Below are 21,203 nucleotides of genomic sequence, written 5' to 3' on the forward strand. Positions count from 1 at the left end.
AATACTGAACTCCGAGGAAAATTCAAAAAGGAAAATCAAAAATTAAAAGGCAAAATCAAAAGTCCAAACACATCAAACGAATGGATAACAACTGTCATATTCCTGACTTGGTACAGGCATTTTCTAATGTAGAAAATGGTGGATTGAACCTGGTTTTATAGAGAAAACCATTGTGGTTCTAAACACCTGTATATATAGAAATTATCGTTTCGTTTTGTTTTTGTTGTTTCTTTTTCGTTTATCGTGTTATTAGTAAAAAAAATATAATTATAACAAGAAAATAAGATGTTTAATCGTAATAAGAACAGAAAACAAATTCTGTTCTTGATAGCAGTACATATAATAATCTCTGCGCTTTTCATTTTATTTCCTTTTGTTTTAAGTTTGTTTTTGTGTGTGTGTGTGTGTGTGTGTGTGATATGTGTGTGTGTAGGGGTGAGTGGGGTCAAGTCTTATACCACACTTCCATATGTCTTTGAAAAAATTCTGCCGAAAAGATTATCTGTTTGATCCTATTATCAACAAAACACCATGTCTATTATATAATTTCCTCTGCTTTGTTTTAATATTTTGATGCTGTTTATTATTGTTTTGCATACTTCTGTATGTCTTTGATATAGTTTTACCTGATCTGAGCGCCACTGATGAGTCTTATGTAGACGAAACGCGCGTCTGTCGTATTAAATTATAATTCTGGTACCTTTGATAACTAGCTACTGACAAGATAAAGTGTTCGATCGTAAAATCAACCAACAAAATAAAAAACAAAAAACAAGCGTGTGCACTAAATATCTGTCTAATTTATAATATAACATACAATTATCACAGTGTGCCTTGTTGTTTTTGTTGTTAATAGTATAGTTGTATATACCGTGGGTATTTTTTTCTGAAATATTTGCAATAGTTAAATTGCTAATAAAATCTCTTGATAAATATAAACCCAGTAATTTAAGGCTTACATGCGTTTGATCAAAAGGTTATCATTTTTACAATTTATATCATCAGTAGTTATCGATTGACGGTGAATATAATATTCTTATTAATGTAATTGCCTCATCTTGTTAGTTGAAGATTTTGATTTAAATAGTATATTCACATTATAAGTTAAAACTAAATAAAATAAAAAAAAATGAAGAATAAAGAATAATTGAGTGCTACAATATATAACGAACCGACAAAATTTATGAGCAAGTACTATGAAGAATAACAATTATAGAGATGGTAAGGCTAGTCCAGACTCTCGTCTCTTTTTTTAAATCTAAATTTGAGCACCAATTCAACAAACCAATATATTTTACGCGCAATTTTCACTAAAATAATGTTGAGCAAACTTGAATATATACATTGCACTATTCAATATAGGCAACAGTAGTGTACCGGTGTTCAAAAGTCATAAATCGATTAAAGGAAAACAAATCCGGGTTAACGAAAAAAAAGGGGGAAACACATTAACTATAAGAGGAAAAACAAAGTAAAATTACTGCATGAACATAAACCTTTAAAATTATGCAATTTAGAAATCATGAAAGAACATCCAGCACATAGTCCTAGTGGTGATTTAAATCTAGCTACAATGAAGAAAACATAATGCTGTGGCATGCAGTTCGATATGGATTATGTTAATTTCCAATTGAATTGTAAAAGAGGGACGAAAGATACCAAAGGGACAGTCAAACTCATATATCTAAAACAAACTGACAACGCCATGGCTTAAAAAATGAAAAAGACAAACAGGAAAACAATAGTAAACATGACACAACATAGAAAACTAAAGAATAAACAACACGAACCCCAAAATATAGTATTTTTGCTTCTTAAACTGTGCTTCATATATATGAATACAAAAATGTCAAACTATAACCATTTTAGGGGAAAAAATAACAATACTGTAATCCGGTTTTATGTTTATAAAAACGATATTTTTCGTAAAATGTGATTTGTAAACAGTTAAGATACATAGGTCTTTGAATTTAAAATGAAATTTGAGGGGATGCAATTATTGAATTGAATTTTATCCGGTATAGGAAAATCAGCATTGCAAATGCAAAGAAGAACATATTCATTCACTTTTCTGTCAATATTTTCAAGCAAAACTTTTATAAATTTCAGTTTAATTAAATCTAAAACACAGGTCACGACAAAAACCCATCTGCTTATAGGACAAATTGACTGATGCAGTTGGAGTGTCTGTATGCTGTTAAAATATTGATTTTCAACTGATTATAGTCAAACAATAATTAAAATTATGAAATTTTCATGTAAAAATGGATTACTTTTTCAAGTGTGAATACTTAAAAGATCCCATAACCATTCATTATTCAAAGTACAAGATTGAGATATTTCATTAATGATGTTTCGTGGGTGATATAATCCTCAGATTTCTGATTATATTAGCAACCTGGTAGAACCCAATTAAACAAAAGCCAATGGTGATATATCCAACGCAATCATAGGTTTTAACGTAGTTTTCAATTTAGACTCGTTTATATTTTCTCGTTTGGGCTTGTATAATATTTTCCCTCCGTGTATATGATCCGTTCATCCTATATTGACTCTCAAAATTCAAGAGTCTATCTAAAAATGAGGGTACATTTTATATGGCCTTCCAAATACTGTTTCGATCCCTAACATCACTGAAGTGATATTTATTGTCGAAATCCGGATCTGGTGTACAAAAAAAATATTTACACCTTATGTTTGTGGCATAACATCGTGGTCACAAGTTAATTGTTTTCTGTTTAGTATTAAATTTATATTCAGATCCAATTTGTTACATCTTGTGATCAATTTTATTTGGCAATCGCCAATGGCAGTCAGCAGGGTTAAAAAACATCCGTTGTGCGACCTGTTAGTCAAATGCGTTTTGTTTAAGTATACTTCTTCACTTTCTTGATCTTTTGAAAAATGTTGTTTGTGTTGTATTAAGACCCTTCTACAACGAAATTTGTTTTACATGCACACCTATGAAAATTGCGGTTTTTATCCAACGCAATCATAGGTTTGAACGTAGAATATATATATACTTGTGTTAATCACAAGACCTGAAACGTAATGCTTACAAGTGGTATCATTTTCTTACTATCGTCTATGTAATAAGTTCAAAATCAACTATACACTAGTCTATATATCTGTTATAGAACTATTTGAATTCTTTATTCTTGTCTTAAATTGAGTTTACACTATTTTCAAATTTTGAGGTAGCTAAGATATTATAACTAATAATAGGGGCTATTACAAACATTCTAAACTACATTTTTTTTAACTTAATGACTATATTATGTCTAGTGTTATTCTTGATTGGTATAATTGTTATAGTCTATAATCAGGTTTTCAATATTTTGAAAAACAAAGGATTTTCTTATCCCAGGCATAGATTACCTTAGCCGTATTTGGCACAACTTTTGGGAATTTTGGATCCTCAATGCTCTTCAACTTTGTACTTGTTTGACTTTATAAACATTTTGATATGAGCGTCACTGATGAGTCTTAGACGAAACACGCGTCTCGCGTACTAAATTATAATCCTGGTACCTTTGATAACTTAACTATAGATCTTAATTTTATACGGTAATCAATTAAAATTGAACATATTGACTGAATATTATCAGAAGCAAATATTTGTGTTCTTCAAAATAATTGGCTTGTCTACATTAATTACCATAAAAACCGCACAAAGCTGCTTTTAACAAACATCTTTTAAAGTCAAAGTTGATACAACTGTTTTGATATCATTTTTCTAAATATTTCACGCTGTTCGATATAATGTTCATGTTTTCCAACGTTTAAAATATTAATCAAAATCTAACTGATACACCGTGTTAGTAAATACTGCATTAAAAAAAAGTGGATTTGAGAAACTATATTAAACTACTAGTAAAAAAAAAATTCTTCAAGTATTTTGAAATCAATATCAACAGTTCAGCAGATAGGTGAATAATTTTATCAACTTCCGGTTTTATCATCAAAATGGCGGACATATGTATTTGATTACTGGATATGGTCATCCATTTCTCACAATTGGAAGCCAAATTTTTCATTGATATACAATACTATTATTGTGTATACATTGATTTATATAGGGTAAATTATTTTCGAAGACCTCGTGATATTTTTTTCAGAAATTGTCACTTCCGGTCCAAACTATCACAAAAACATATTTTAAAACAATTAGCAATGTTGTCCAATTGCAAGTTGTCCAATAAAACAAATTTGATATACTTATAGTTCTTTTGTCAAATAGATAAATTGAGAGACTTGTAATTCACTATCACCACCACAAGCAAACAAGGCAGTGCATGAGAGAACAGACTGTCAACAACGACCTCGACATCCCTGTTTGCTTAAAAATCAATTAAATCTTGACATGAAGATGACGCCTTTGATAAATTACTTCAAAGTGGTTGCCATTGGTCGCTTTTGTCTGTTATGCAGCCGTCAAAAGCTAAGATTGAAGTTGTTATTTTCTAATTTATAAGCTTGAATTCTTAGGGACAATAGGAACAACATGTCTTTGCCTTTTCGTACGAATTAAAAACTTATCATTTTCGATGAGTAAATATATTGTAAGTATACTTTAGTCTTTTGCCAGCATTTATGAGCTGTCATTTACATACTAGGTATTTCGATATTTCATACCGATGCAAATGCAAATTTCGTTCAGGGTTATAGTTTTTGTTTTTATTGTTTGGTTGATATTTGTTCTTTTCGTTTTGTAGTTTCTTTGTTGTTTTTTTTTTTGCTGATAAACGCCTTGTTGTCTATTGCCCTATGTTATATTTATACCGAAGTATTTGATCATATTATCAACAAAAACACATGTATTCTAAATATACAGATTTGTCTATTATACAATTTCCTTTGCTAGTCTTTGATATAGTATGCCAAGATTTTAAAGTGTTTGATCGTTAACTCATCACACTCAACAAAAATATGCATGTAAACAAAATATATGTCTAATATTTACCATAGTTTTCTTTTCTTTGTTTTCGCTGATAATCGTATTGGTTCCATATTTCCCAATGTATTTTTAAATCCAAAAAATACTTAAACTAATAATACAAGCTCTTAATGAATCTTAACCATGTAAGAACTACAAAAGGTTTAGATGCTTTTGATTATAGAGTACATTATCGTTAATTATTACATCATAAGTAGTTTCGGATTAAAGTTGAACTTCATTTTCTTTTTATTGTTTTATTGCCTGATGGATATGTGAACCTTGATCTTGCCTGTGCAAGATTTTAGATTTTTATCAATATACATCAACATTATAAATTTAAACAATTTTGGTAACACAAAAATAAGATGTATGATTACACATGAGACAACTCTACACCAGAGATCAAATGACTTGAAATTAATTATAGGTCACCTTACGACCTTCAACAATAAGCCAAACGCATACCGCAAAGAACCACATAGTTCTTATTCTTGACTTATGCATAAAGACAAAGGAAAGATTTATTATAAAAAAAAGAAAGAAAAAAAACCTTTAACAAAAACAACACTACAATATTTGATGCAATTAAAGAGATTTCCCGCTTATTAAATAAAATGCAAAACAAAATAAATAATAGAAAAAAAACGGAATAGCAAAAAAAAATATTGATGAGCAAAGGCTAAAACGAATAGAGAAAGAAATATGGAATATAACTATGAAGACCCATCAATCCCCTCTCATCTTATTTTATAAATACGCTTATCAATATGGATGCTATAAGAAATATAGGAGGATGCTTTCATTGAGCATTTAACTATTCTGTACTCACGATTTATAATAAAAATAAATATTGAGCAAATATGAAAATATTTAAATAATCACTACATTATCATCAACCTGTTCAAATATGCAATTTAGAAATTATAAAAGTATATCCAGCATCCCAGTGGTGATTTAAATTTGACAACAAAAAACACAATCATGCTGCAACATGCAGCCTTATATGGAATAGGTTAATTCCCAATTAAATTGTGATATTCTAAAATGTTTGCTTCTAAACTGTGTTAAATATATCTTTATATTACAAGGACAATAACAATCAAAACCAAGGAGTAAACAAAGACTCACAGAACCAAAGGACATTTACATCAACAGTTATAATTAATAATAATTAAGAAACAACACGAACTCAAATAAAAACCGGGAGTGAAATCAGGTGCTCCGGCAGGGGTAAGCATTTCCAGCACCGTATACGGCACCCGTCGTGTTATTTCTTTGTTCAGTTCGGTAATGATGGAAGGTTATTATGACTAAGGAAGAATATCAGATATGATTTCTGACACACTTTTGAAATAACGGCCAATCAGCTCATGATGGCGACCGTAAAATTTCTTGAGTGATGACCTTAACTTGATTGATTCATAGCCCTGTCTTAGCAACTTTTGAGAAAGCAGTATTCCTCGTTCAACAAAATAAACGTACTTTGTGCTAGCTTTAGAGTAACGTATCAATTGAGACACATATATTCCATTTGCTGGTGCCGCTGAGATGATGCTACACAGAAATGGAAAGTTGACTATAGGAAAATTAAAATCATCCCGTTTGCCATACATTTTGGTATTCAACCTACCATCAGTAGTCATTTCGAGAAAAAGGTCTAAATATGAAGCAGATTTACCTATGTCGGTAGTATCTTTAATTTCAAGTTCACTTGGTAAATTAAATGTAAGTGATCACTGAATCTATTATTATTAAGAGACAGTACATCATCAATATACCGAAAGGTGAAATTAAAAGACTGGGCTAATTTCTTTTCTCCTTTCTGTACACAATGGTACAAGCCCTTCAAACCATACTTTATTAATGTTTTTACATGTTCTGATTGAGAATAATAAAAATAATCTTGAAAACTTGTTTATATCTCCGCCAATAAATTACAAGAATAATTGTAGTATTTCATTATTTTTTTTACAGGGGCACTAGCTACGAAATATATGAAAAACGTAATATATAATTTTTTTTTGTTGCCTAATCAGTAATTAAATACAAATAGAGAAATAATAATTCCTTTTTAGTAGCCAATAGAGTTCAATTTTGTCAAAATAAGCAAGAAAACATTGAAAATGATTATTCACTTGCAAGTGAATAATTTTACCTCATTGAATCCGTATTCATGTGAACTTTAATTTAACCCCTTAGCTAGAGATGGATAACACGTGAATTGTATGTGTAAAGTTTTTTAAAGGAAGAGAATGTCAACATTGAAAGTGAAACAAAGGTAAATCATTTGATTGACTGATTCGATCCACAAAAATCATTCTTCTGCAGTTGAAAAAACGATGATAAACATGTATCTTTTATTTACAATATGGAATTAAATAGACCTACAATGATTCAACAGCACGAGTTGCTTAATCTATTTATACCTATATTTATGTTTACATCGTTATTATGGTCATCGGATGACTAACTCGATAAATAATTAGATGACGTCTAGACTCAAATACACACGAAACGAAGCTACGTATTTTCATGCCTGTGTCTTGTTTATTGTTTTATTTAGACTTTTAATGGGTTCGATAAATTTTTTACATTGTTATAAATCAAATATGAGAATTTGATTAGAATCGATGAACATGAATTTGACAGCTAGTGCCCCTTTAAAGAAGGTTTCGGTTTTTATTTGACTTCGGAAATTGATTGTCCGTTAAGTATCTTTTGCTCTACTTTGGCCAAGATTTGTTTGCTTTGCATGAAGCACCCAAATATTTTTTTTATTACCAAGTTTATGGGCCTGAAAATTTGAAGAATGGATTCTGTATGGTTTAATATTTTAATTTAAAGACAGAAATCACATATTATACTTCTTACAACAGATGATAATGCACAGTTTTTCACATCATCAAAATTGTTAAGATGAATTGATCTTTGAAATCTAAATTATATTGATTTTTGAGAGGATAAGTGAATAAATAATAGCATTAACGGTACAAAAAGAGGGACGAAAGATACAAAAGGGACAGTCAAACTCATAAATCTAAAACAAACTGACAACGCCATGGCTAAAAATGAAAAAAGACAAACAGAAAAACAATAGTACACATGACACAACATAGAAAACTAAAGAATAAACAACACGAACCCCACCAAAAACTAGGGGTGGTCTCAGGTGCTCCGGAAGGGTAAGCAGATCCTGCTCCACATGTGGTACAAACTTGTCTGCACCAGATGCGCATTAAATGTTATCCCAATGGAGAAAATCAGCATTGCAAATGCGTTTCAAAAAAGATAACATTCACTTTTCTTTCAACTATCTTCAAGCAAAACTTTAATAAAATGTCAGTTAATTGAATCAAAAACACAGGTCACGACAAACATCCATCTGCTTTTAAGACGAATTGACGGAGGCCGTTGGAATGCCTGGAAACTGGTAAAGCTATTGATTTTCAAATGATTATCTTCAAACAATAATTACAATTATGAAATTTTCATGTAAAAAATTATTGTTTGTTCAAGTGTGAATACTTAAAAGTTCCAAAACCAATTCATTGATCAAAGGTACTAGATTGAGAAATTCCATAAAGGGTGTATCGTGGGTGAATAACCATCACATTTCTGATTATATTCGCAGCATAATAAATCTCAAATAGAAAAACAATACGGACAGATATATTTAATAAACAATACATAATAAAGATACAATGTGAATTTTATAAATACTATCAAAAGACGTGTTATATACGTTATGCTCACTAGTAGTATTAAGTATATCTGTGTTCTCAACAATTTTCTAATAAAAACGTACTATTACAATAGTTCAAAGATTGTTATAGACTTTAGTCTTTGATGCACGATGTTTTTTATTAGTTGTAAGTGGCTATGAATTAGCTGTCAATAACTGCGAGTATTCTCAGATCTGTACTTAGTGTCTTTTTGTTGTTGTGATATACAAGTATCCGGCCACGTCCACTCTGTGTTTTAGTTATATGTTTTTCTACCTGTATCCATCTGATCAGTTAAACATTTTTAAACAAATGTTGTATGGTTCGTTCTCATGTTGTAATGTTACACCACTGTCCCAGGTTAGGGGAGGATTGGGATCCCGCTAAAATGTGCAACCTTGCCACATTCTAGTATGTGCCTGTCCCAAGTCAGGAACCTGTATTTCAATGGTTGTCGTTTGTTGATGTGTGACATATTTATTTTTCGTTCATGTTTTGTACTTTTAATAAGACGTTGAATTGTTTACATTTTGTCATTGCAGGTCCTTTTATAGATGACTATGCGGTGTGGGTTTTGCTCATTGTTGAAGGCCGTACAGTTACCTATAGTTGTGAATGTGTGTGCCATTTTTTCTTTTGTGAAAAGTTGTCTTATTTGCAATCGTACAACATCTTCTTTTTTATATTAAATACATTCTTTCTACGTGTCTCAGGAAAACTAAATTTGATTTTCATTAGTTACAACTATATTAAAAGGCAGTTGTGTTTTAGCATCTCAATTTTTCTCTCTCGCTATAACAGATGTTCTAGTAGTTTTTTTCCTGATGAATATATTATGTCTACAAATCTTAACTTTACATGATAATCAATTATTATAATTATTAAGTTAATCGGGAGACGTTAAACATTTTAAAAGCTACAGATCTAAGAGAAAATTCATCAACAAAAAGTCAATGAGGCTTGAATCAAATCTCTGATACATGCATGCTCATTGCTTTCTAATACTTCGTATAAGCATCAATTCACATGCATATACATGTATCACACTATCCTTGAAAATACTAATACTTATAGTATAACTAATCGCCGTATTTGAATATCAAAAATAAGACAACACGTGACCGAACGACGCATGGATTAAACGAGTGCGCAGCACGAGTTTAATCCATAGCGGCGTTCGGTCACAAGTTGTCTAATTTTTGATATTCAAATACGGCGATTAGTTATTCTTTTTATTACATTGGCAAATGGTCTTTTTTATGAAATTAATGTAGAAAATGTAAGGAACTATATCTTTTTCCTACGCATTGACAATTTGTTTTGATCCGACGTTATCGACGTCTTGACAACGCCTATTGTTGTATGACGTCAAAGAGTGAAATAACCACGTTTATTTCACATGTGAAATTATCGGTTTTTATCTAACTGGGAAATCAATGTAATTCATTGCAACCAATGTAATAAAATCGTATAATTGAATGATACATCATCACATATAAAAGAAGAACAATAATGCTAAATATACATAATAGACCTCAAAAGCTTACAATGAGACAGTAAAACGAAAAATAAACGAAAGGACAACCTGAATAGCAGTCGATGAATTAAGGTGTAGGTTCAAAATATCAACAGCAAATCATTTGTTTACTAAAAGAGGGACGAAAGATACCAAAGAGACAGTCAAACTCATAAATCTAAAACAAACTGACAACGCCATGGCTAAAAATGAAAAAGACAAACAGAAAAACAATAGTACACATGACACAACATAGAAAACTAAAGAATAAACATCACGAACCCCACCAAAAACTAGGGGTGATCTCAGGTGCTCCAGAAGGGTAAGCAGATCCTGCTCCACATGTGGCACCTGTCGTGTTGCTTATGTGATTACAAATCCGGTAAATAGTCTAATTCGGTAGGTCACATTCATGAAAGGAAAGGGGATTGTAGTTACGACGTAAGGAACATATCCGATATCATTTGTGAAACGGTTATTCAATAACGGTCAACCAACTCGCGATGGCGTCCGTAAAATTTACGAAGGGATGATTTCAACTTCACCATTTGGAACTCTTGGTTTAATAGCTTCCTTGTGAGCAGTAACCCTCTATCAAGAAAATCATGATAGGAAATGCAAGCATGGGAATATCGTATCAATTGGGAGATATATACCCCATATGCAGGTGCTGCTGGAATGTTGCTACTTAGAAATGGAAAGTTCACAATTGAAAAGCTGAAATCATCTCTTTTGTCGTAAAGTTTTGTTTTCAACCGACCCTCATTGTCAATTTCTAGATGTAAGTCAAGATATGAAGCCAACTTAACTGTATCTGTAGTATCCTTTATCTCCAATTGGATGGGATAGATGCGTTCCACATAGTCACCAAATTTTGAATTGTTTAGTGAAAGAACGTCATCTATATAGCGGAAAGTAGAGTTAAAGGATATTGCTAACTTCTTATCTTTCTTCCTAAGAAGTTCCTGCATGAAGTCAGCCTCATAGTAATAAAGAAACAAGTCGGCAAGTAGAGGGGCCCAGTTTGTTCCCATTGGGATGCCGACGGTCTGTTGAAAAACACGTCCTCCAAACGTTACAAATATGTTGTCAATCAAGAAATCAAGCATCTTGATAATACCGGTTTCAGGGAATTTTTTGTTTGAATCAGAGTGATTCTTTACAAAGTATGATTTATCCCTCCCTAAGACAAGATACTTGTATCTACGTTGGCCATAAATAGCATTGTACAGATAATTACCTATGCGGTATTCATAGACAATAATAGTGCATTGACTTGACATATCAACAATATAAGGATGAGACTTAGTCACGGGGAAATGCGAGGCTCTACCGAGATTTTACCACGTTTCGGGCGGAATCCTCATATCGTTGATATGTCATGTCAATGCACTATTATTGTCTTTATACTGCAATCTAACAAAAAAAAAACATTTTCAATTGTTGTTTTATGTGTTAATGTTATTATTTGATTTAAATATTGGGAAACTTCACCCTTTTATACCGGCAGACAAATATACAACACCATGAAATGTACATTACCTGTTGACACCCGCAATCGACGGTGAACAAATTTGTTTGAGAATGAACTAAAATATCAACAATAAGCATAAAACATAATGATTTATAGTTTGCAAACCTAACTATTAACAAGTGAAATATGTTTTTTTTCTTCAAAAAATTGCAGAAGAAATAAGTTTGTGTTGTTGTATGTTGTATACATTGGAAACAGGAACAGGTTGAATAGGTAATATGAATAATTAATTATAATTTCGGCAATTTCTATGTAAGAGGAAGAGTGATATCAGGTCAGAGACTGTATATGACAAAGACGTATACGGCCAACGCATTTTGACTACTCAAATAGAACGAGTGCAGTATAAACCTTGTTAATAGCCTTGTTGCATATGATATTGATATAATTATAACGAAACATTAAGGTGTTTGATCGAAATATCAACAAAAGATGTGTGCTATATATCTGTCTGTATAATAAAATTATTTTGAGGGGTTCTTTTTTGTTGTAAATCATGCATATTTTCCTATGTATTTGGAACTCACTTAAATACTTAAACTATGAATAAAACACTTGATAGATCTAAACTTGTAAGTACTGAAAAGGGTTTACATGCTTTTCATTAGATAATACATTATCTTCAATTATTATGTAATCGGTATTTTGAGATTGTAGGTGTACGTTATTTTCTTTTTACTATGTAATTGCCTGTATACTTATTACAGTTTGTATGTAAAGATTGATTTTGTTAGTGCAATAATCTAAATCTTATTAGTACATCAACAGTATATTTGAATTGTTATGCAACCGACTTTTATCATTACCTATTTGTTACGCACTATTTTAACTAAGAATAATTGAAAAGTTAAAATGAAATTAAAATATGCAATTCATTCACTGCAAAATCATAAACATTGTAAAATATGCAATTTATAAATCGTGAAATTATATCCAGCATACACACATTAAGCAGTAATATCAGGATTAATATTAATTTGAAAACAAAGACAAAAAAAAAAATGCTACGACATGTAGTACTATAATTTGTTGATTCTCATTTTGATAGGAACATTACGAAACATCAAAAATGTTGCTGCTAAAACTTTGATTAGAAAATATCAACCATAATTTATCAATTTGTCTCCGATGCAAGAACGAAACAATGAAAACATTCTTATAATCCCGTAAATCATAAGCCAGGAATTATATGGTCTTAAAATTTGGTATCGGTTTCTTTTTAATTTTGAATTTGCTTTTCCCTATGGTATCTTCGGCCTATTATTTGACAGATGTTCTGCATGCATTTAACATCTGGATCATTTTTATAACCAAGTTTTATATTACGAACACAAATACTAATTTAGAAAACAGAAATAAGCGCCTACAGTATTCGACACTACGACCCCATATCATAAAGCGTTTGAATTGTTTAAATTTGAAGACAACAGAAATATTGGTGATGTACCTTTTTTTGAATTAACATTTTGTAAATTTTTTTGATGCATGGAACTTTGGAATCTAAATAAAGTTGATATTGATGAAAACAAGTTTACATTATTTTAATCCGGTAAATGGAGAATCTGCATTGCATAAGTGTAGCTAAAGAATTAAAAAAAAATTAGAATTATTGGTGATAATCTCTTCTTTTGTTTGTTAATTTGTAAATGTATTTTTAATGCATGGATCTTTGAAATCTAAATTACAATTTGATTTTTTAGGAAACAACGTTTACATTAAATGTAATTGAGTTGACGAAAATCAGCATTACAAATGCTAAGCAGAACATATTACTTTCACCTTTCCATCCAATAGTTTCAAGCAAAAAACTTTAGAATATTTCAGTTTAATCAAATTTAAAACACAAGTCACAACAAAAACCAGTCAGCATTTTAGGACAAATTAACAGGGGGCCCATTTTGAGTGCCTGGATATTTAAAAAAATAATGATTTTCTTCTGATTATCTTTTATCAATAATTACAATAATTATTATGAAATTTGCATATAAAAACTAATTTTGTGAAAACATAAAAATTCTTGAAACCAATCCAATGATAAAAGTTCAAGGTTGAGCGATGTCATTTAAGATGTGTCGTGGGTAGAATATCACCGCAATTTTGATTACATTCGCAATATGGTTAATCTCAATTATAAAATGAATAGGGATAGATTTGTTTTTTATTTGTTTTATAACTAAGATAACAATATAAAAAAAACTATATAGTATGCTCACAAAAGTATAAAGTATATCCGTGTTTTCGACAATTTTTTAACAAAAAAGTATGTACGGTCAAGTAACTGTTAATGGACTATGCTACAGATTTCAGTAAAATTTTGCATACAACTCTGGGTGGATAAACTTCACCTGAATATTGAAAAAAGGCATTTATCTCATTTATCATTTTAAATCTTACTGATTGAATACTTACAAAATGGATGAACATTGGTATAGAAAGCAAACAAAAGTTTACTGATTATTTAGAACTTAATACATTCTAACCTGTATCATGAAATCTCAATTTGAGTTTACTTTTAATTACCACTATATTGGCAGTTGAACATAACCATCTTACTTTTTTCGCTATTACAGACATTCAAGTAGGTTTTTCCCCCTGATGGATATATTATGACTTATTTCCTTTGGGACAGCTTAGTTTGTTTTAGTCTATAATTGCAAATCCTTTTCTTACAAGGTAATCAATTTTCGTAATTATTAAGGTAATCAGAAGCCAATAAATATCTTAAAAGATACAGATCTAAGACAAATATCATTAAAAAAAAGAGTCCACGAGACTTGATAAACATCTCTGGTACATGTATGATCATTGCTTAACTTTTTTTGTATACAGTGAAAGGTTTTCGGTTTATACATGATTCGTTTTTAGTCAGGTTTCACTGTATATATTAATTCACATGCATCTGTTTCAATACCCTTGAAAATACCACTACAATCTTATAATTCAATGATATACCATCACATATAAAAAGGAAGAACAATGGTGCAGAATAAACAAAATAGATCTCCAAAACTTACAATGCGAAAATAAAACGAAAGATGCAGGAAGGACAAAACAAAACACTGTCTATATCTAATAACCCCAAATGTCTTTGTTTTTCGCTTTTGATCGTCTTGTTGTATACCTTCCAATGTTAAAGTTTAAGTTGTCAGATTAAAATATCAACAGTAAATTATTTGTGCACTAAATAGCAGTCTATCTTTAAATACATGTGATGTTATCCCGCTGATAATCGCCTTGTTGAATTGCATACTTCCCGATGCTATTAATTAAAATAACTATACCGAAACATTAAGGTGTTTGATCGAAATATCAACAACAAAAGATGTGTTCTAAATATCTGTCTAGATAATTAACTTTTCTTCTTGTTGTTAATCGTCCTGTAGCATATTTCCCTATGTATTTTAAACTCACTTATATACTGAAAATAATAATAAAAGCTCTTAACCCTGTGAGAATAGGTAAAAGTTTACATGTTTTTGATTAGAGAGCACATTATCCTAAATTATTATATAATAGGTATTTTTGGATTGAAGATGAACATTTTATTTGTTAATATGTAATTGCCTGTAGGATATGTAAACATGGTAAAGCTTGATTATATTATTTCCAAACGGAAGAGTTTAGAAAAACCCATATTGCAAATGCGTAGCAGGACAAGTTTAGTTCACTTTTCTTTTCAATATGTTCAAGCAAAACGTCAATAAATTTCAGTTTAATTATATCAAAAACACAGGTCACGATAAGACGATTTGGCGGATGCCGTTTGAGTGTCTGGATACTGATAAACATATTGATTTTCTACAGACTATCTTCAAGCGATAAGTAATATTATGAAACTTTCATGTAAAAATGGATTATTTGTTCAAGTGTGAATACTTAAAAGTTCACCAAACCAATTCAGTGATCAAAGTTCTAGATTGAGATGTTTCATTGAGGATGTTTCGTGGGTGAATTATCATTTTTCTGATTTATTCGCATCATGTATATCCCAATTATTAAAACAATAGGGATAGATATATTTTATAATTAAGATCAGAAGGACTGCAATATACAGTACGCTCACAAGTATATCTGTTTTCTCGAAAGTTTGCCAACAAAAAATACTTAATAAAAAAAAGAGTCTTCTTTTAATGTTATAGCCTGAAGGGTTTGTAAAGGTGAAACTGAATATTGTAAAAAATTGTCATGGTTCTGTCTAGTGTTTTTGTTTGTTTGATAGGCTATAGGCTGCAAGAGGGAGCAAAATTATGGGACTTGTATTGGTGAACCCTACACATGAGTCTAAATCGTCATCCTATATGCATTCCTAAATGCTTGATTTTATATAGTCAAATCTTGTTTGATACTGAAAACACTAATTGCCTCCGTGACAATGGTTAATTATAATGTAACAATTGGGGAATGTGCATTTATGCACCTAATGCGTTCTAAAATATGCACTCATTAACCCAAAGCTAAACTTCTATACTCATTACTATTTAAGCAAATTTCTTTGCCGTCGACCATACTATTAAAATTATCGAAGCGATCACCCCTAAAATGTCCTTGTGTATCACTTGAGCATGTAGTAGATTACTTTAGTATGTTTATTCCAATCAAGACGATACTTATTCTGTAGACTGGAATAGTAACAACCAAACCCTTTAACACTTTGTACTTTTACAAGTGTACTTTGTCTAGTCCGTAGTATATTATATACTGTCATTCGTGGATCCAGTAATTTTTAAAAGGTGATCGGGATGGTTGAAAAAATCCAAAAAAAAATCCCGAAAACTTTGTTCATTTTTTAAAAATTTGTAAAATGTTTGTACGAGAATTAGACAGGACGAAAACCGTTAATTAATCCATCCAGTTTCTTCAGATCGACTGTTAAATCCTTACAATATGCAGCGTTCTTTTTGCCTGGATGTATAATATCACAGGCACGTCCGATCAGAACGATAACGTTAAATCGAAGAACTCTTCCGAAATTTGTTTTAGGGTGCCATAGATGCTTTACTTAGGCAGATACTCTTCATGCTTTCTGTACCACATTGCGAATATACATAATTAAGTTGTTTATCCTGCTCTCCACTGGACACTAAGCAAGAACAAATTCCATCAATCAATCAATTGTTCATATCTGATTCACACATGATGTACGGGAATCATGTAAAATCGAGCACCTGTTAATTGATTACAGTGAAAATAAAGACGGTTCGAACTTGAATTCGATGGAAAAAGTACACACACATCCGAAAAAAGTAAAATCACAAAAATACTGCACTTAGAGGAAAATCAATTCGGAAAGTCCATAATCACATGGCAAAATTAAATAACAAAACGCATCAAAAACGAATTGGACAAGAACTGTCATATTCCTGAATTGCTATAGGCATTTTCAAATGTAAACAATGGTGTATTTAACCTGGTTTTATAGCGCTAACCCTCTCACGAGTCTGTAATCGGATAATAAACTTTCAAAGGAAAATTTCATCATTGAAAACAAATAACGTAATTTCGGGATTTTTTTTAACGTATACATACTTAGTAATAACACTTTATAGTTTTAATTAATTTGTACCAAGAGAGATATTGACAACACAAAATATTGGTAACTTTATTCAATGGCCGAATAATCTATTGAAATACCATACTCTCAATGAGTACAACTACAAATCATTGTTCTCACCGGAAGCACAGATTATGCACGTTTTAGACACGTTTCAAGTACCTGTCCTTAGTCAGGAGCCTGCAATTCAACGTTTTTTCTTTGTTGATAGTATGCTTTATTTGTTGTTTTTAACCTTAAATTAAATTGTTGGTTTTCTCTTTTGGATTGTTTCATTAAATGTATTAAGGTTGAGATCTTTTGACGTTTACAATACGGTTTGAAACTGTCGTGTTCCTGAAGGCAATATGGTGTCTTTACATTAATTTGTCTAATAAGCAGTAATACTCCATTTTAGTAAGGTCGTTAAACCAACCTCATACCTTATATGTATTCCTGTAATTGATTGTTTGTCTTACATCTCGTTGTCTGATTTGATATAAACAATAGGGTCTACAATCCAGTCATATAGTCTGCCAAGATGTTTATTTTAAGCAATCAAAAGCCATTTAATTAATCTGAATTATTAATTGATGGGAGTGGAAATTGCTACATGTATATCATGTCTGGTCAATAACTTCTCTCTGAAGATTTTTTTTTCTCCTTATTTTTATCAAACAATTACTGGATTTTTCAAAAATAGAAACTTTTTTACCGGTTTTGTTTAGTTATTTTTAAACTGTTATAAGTTTGTTGTTGTTCACTGCATATTGTGCCAAGAAGAGGGGACTATTTTATAAAGTTCAAAATTGGTGACCTGATTTTTTTCTTATATCTGTCTTTTGTCATCTTTAACAAATGCGAATAAAAAAAAACAGATTTCGACTATTTTAGTAAATTTTCACTCATGATAATAGACCTCCTTTCAATTTTTATTGAAAGGCTAGTGTTCATGTGACATATATTAATATTTCATGCATAACATTTTGATTCCAAATATATACCTGTCATACTTGTTGACGTAATGAAGTACCTGATGTGCTAATTTGTAATAATATCAGACCTAGACAAGCGAACATTCCTGGAAATTTGTCACATATTCCGTATTATAACGGAGATCTGATAAAATGATAAGATATGCTGACTTTATATGAACAGGAACGGAACATGCGTGTTTTTGCCTTCATTAGTTTCATGCATCAAAAGTTTAAAATCGCGCATGGTATTAATTTTACCGACAAAATCGATATACTTAATTTCAGTCTCATTAAACACTTTGATAACATTTGTAACCACCATTCAAATGCACATTATATTGTTGAAATTTGATAAATTTAACACTTTCTAATTCAAAATCATACTTAAAACTGTATCTTTTGTTGGACATGAAAAAACAAGTTGTGGTAATCTCTGGGCCTCAGTTCCAACGAGTGTTTCAAAAAGAAATTTGACTGTTGGAAGTTTGATAAATTAATCATTTTATTTGATTTGTGTTATCTGCAACAGTATAATTAAATAAAAAAATGTAAACTGTATTTTTTATTTTTTTATGCTATTGACATTTTTGGTAAAAATGTATTACATAAATAACACTGGACTAAAAACAACTGTCATACAAGTGAAATGTTAAGCTAGCTGTTAAATCAGGTTCATGTAGGTTTGCAGTCTGACATACATGTTTTTGTTAATGGGTTTATCATTCAATATATCAGGACGGTTGAATTGAATTACACGCAGAATGTCATGGCCGTTAATGTTTTATAATAATAATATATGTGATGATTGCTAGAGAGACAACTTTCCACCCGAGACCAATCGGCATAGAAGTTAAACTCTATTTGATATTGTACGATCTTCAACGATAATCAGGACATATACAACATAGTCAGATTTAAAGGGTCCCAAAATGACCAATGTAAAACAATTCAAACTACAAAACTAAAGTCCTGATATACATTTTGTATGTATAAAACAACGACGAAACCAAAATGTGATACGATGTTTACTATACGGTATGTGCTTTTCTCATTGTTATAGGGTTCAAATAGACCTATAGATGATATGTCCAAATCATTTGGTCTCTGTGGGTGAGTTATCTCATTCACAATCATTCATCTCTTTATAATTTATCTTTAATCCCTCAATTCACTGATGTTAACACGCTTTTAGAATGCAAGCATTTGATATAAAATTTCATTTTAATCTCGTTGAAAGAATCTTATAAATGTTTCTTTATAACTATCTGATATTATATAAGTGTGGATTTGGGAATTGTTTGAAAATGTTATTAAACGGTTTAAGCAGTATTAGATTAATGTTGTTTCTAACAGATTTGCTGTGCATAGAAAATCAATTATATTTCTAGTATTACAATGTCTAGACCAATAATTGAAATATTAATATTTAATCAAAATCTAACAAACACAAGAATTGTACCTGGGACACAATATAACGATTATTAGATCTCAGGCTGTACTTTTAATGATCATTAGCTCTTGAGTCACGATTCATATTAATTTTGAAATAACTTTGATCAATATAAGGATAATCTATCATGTTTAAGATCATGTTTAGATTTAAAGGAGGTGATCTTATTAATACACTTAGAACCCGTGTCCGACCATTAATTACAAGGACCGGACAGTACACAACTCTGTTTTACTTCCTGTTCTGGTATGATTACATCAGCCAAACAAATGAAAGCCTTCGACTTTTTGAAGGTGTGTATTAATCCTAGAAAACCAGTGGATACCGAGAGGTCTTTAAAACAGAAAGTCAAGAGGTTAATTTTCAGATCATTATGAGCGAAGCTTGGACACGTGATCCGTATTTCAATCAGCTTGAAATTTGAATTTGAGGATTAATAACCTGCACGATATCAATTATGTAATGACTTTCAATTGCAAGATAGCCTGAACTCGTGAGGCTACACTATACACTATAGAAAGATATTTATGATAAAAAAGCGTCCTGCGATATAATATGTTGTGATACACAACTGAGGAGTGGACTGTAATTGATATAAGCGCGGATATCAAATGGTATGAATTATAGTTCATTTTGAAGAAGTTGTAAGCTTAAAGCGTAAATCATTTAACATTTTTCAATATGATGTAGTGTTGAACGTATATATATACAGGAGGTAAAATGCATACATACATGGAATTGCAGTGAATCTAGAAATATCGCGGCGTTTTAAAATGAATTTATATACCATTTTGCATTCGCAAACCCAGGTATTTTGATAGAAGATCTATATCTTAGATTATGGATCTACCTCACAAACAAACATTATCTTGACTTCATGTAGTACACTCTAAAGTATATTAGATGTAAAGTGATCGCAGAATTGAATTTTTTCATTTCTATTGTAAAACATTAAAGACAATCAATTGCCTGAAATTTCTATGAAGAAAAAGCAATGCGTAGTTGATGAGAGTGGGGATTACATGGGGTCTATAGAAAGAGAATAATTGGCAAAAACATAAATAGATAAAAATGGACCAAACAAATTTAATAAAAATTGAAAAGAAGTTGCTAAAATATAAAGAATAGAAAATAATAATGGGCAAACATATAATGAATATAGAAAAAATAAGATGTAAAGTAAAGTAAACCCTCATCAAGACACTCACTAATACAATCAATGTCATAATCTTGACACTCTCAAATAAAATTTTGTGTTTGAACTTCTGATCAGTTTATGTTCAAATCTTTAAAGCTACTCATCTTTTCTAATTATTTATAGCACTTATTTCGAAGGACAAGCAAGCTGTACAATTATGTTTCCAAATCAATGAAATTAAAAAGTCGATTAAGTTAATACTAGAAAAGAAATATTAACGTATAATCTAAGAAAACTGTTAGCTTAATCAGTTGAAATAAACCAACTCTGTTTTACGCATTAAGAAATTCGAGGTCATTTCTAATATATCTTTGAAGATTTTAAATCAAAATAATCG

At 30.7% G+C, this 21,203-nt stretch overlaps 1 protein-coding gene across 4 annotated transcripts in view; it reads right to left on the bottom strand.

The window, feature by feature from the left end:
• The window catches only part of LOC139502700 (cardioacceleratory peptide receptor-like), a 132,456-nt gene that overhangs the window by 81,684 nt on the left and 29,569 nt on the right, over positions 1-21,203 (bottom strand). Inside the window, exon 1 of one of the 4 annotated variants that reach the window (XM_071292251.1) lies at positions 4,964-4,996. The exons of the other annotated variants lie outside the window; for them this stretch is intronic. The gene's annotated coding sequence lies outside the window, so the exon portion shown is untranslated. Of the gene's footprint in view, positions 1-4,963; positions 4,997-21,203 lie in introns of those variants that run through there. 4 annotated transcript variants of the gene reach the window in all.

Source organism: Mytilus edulis, chromosome 14, assembly GCF_963676685.1.
Source record: "Mytilus edulis chromosome 14, xbMytEdul2.2, whole genome shotgun sequence".
NCBI lineage: Eukaryota > Metazoa > Mollusca > Bivalvia > Mytilida > Mytilidae > Mytilus > Mytilus edulis.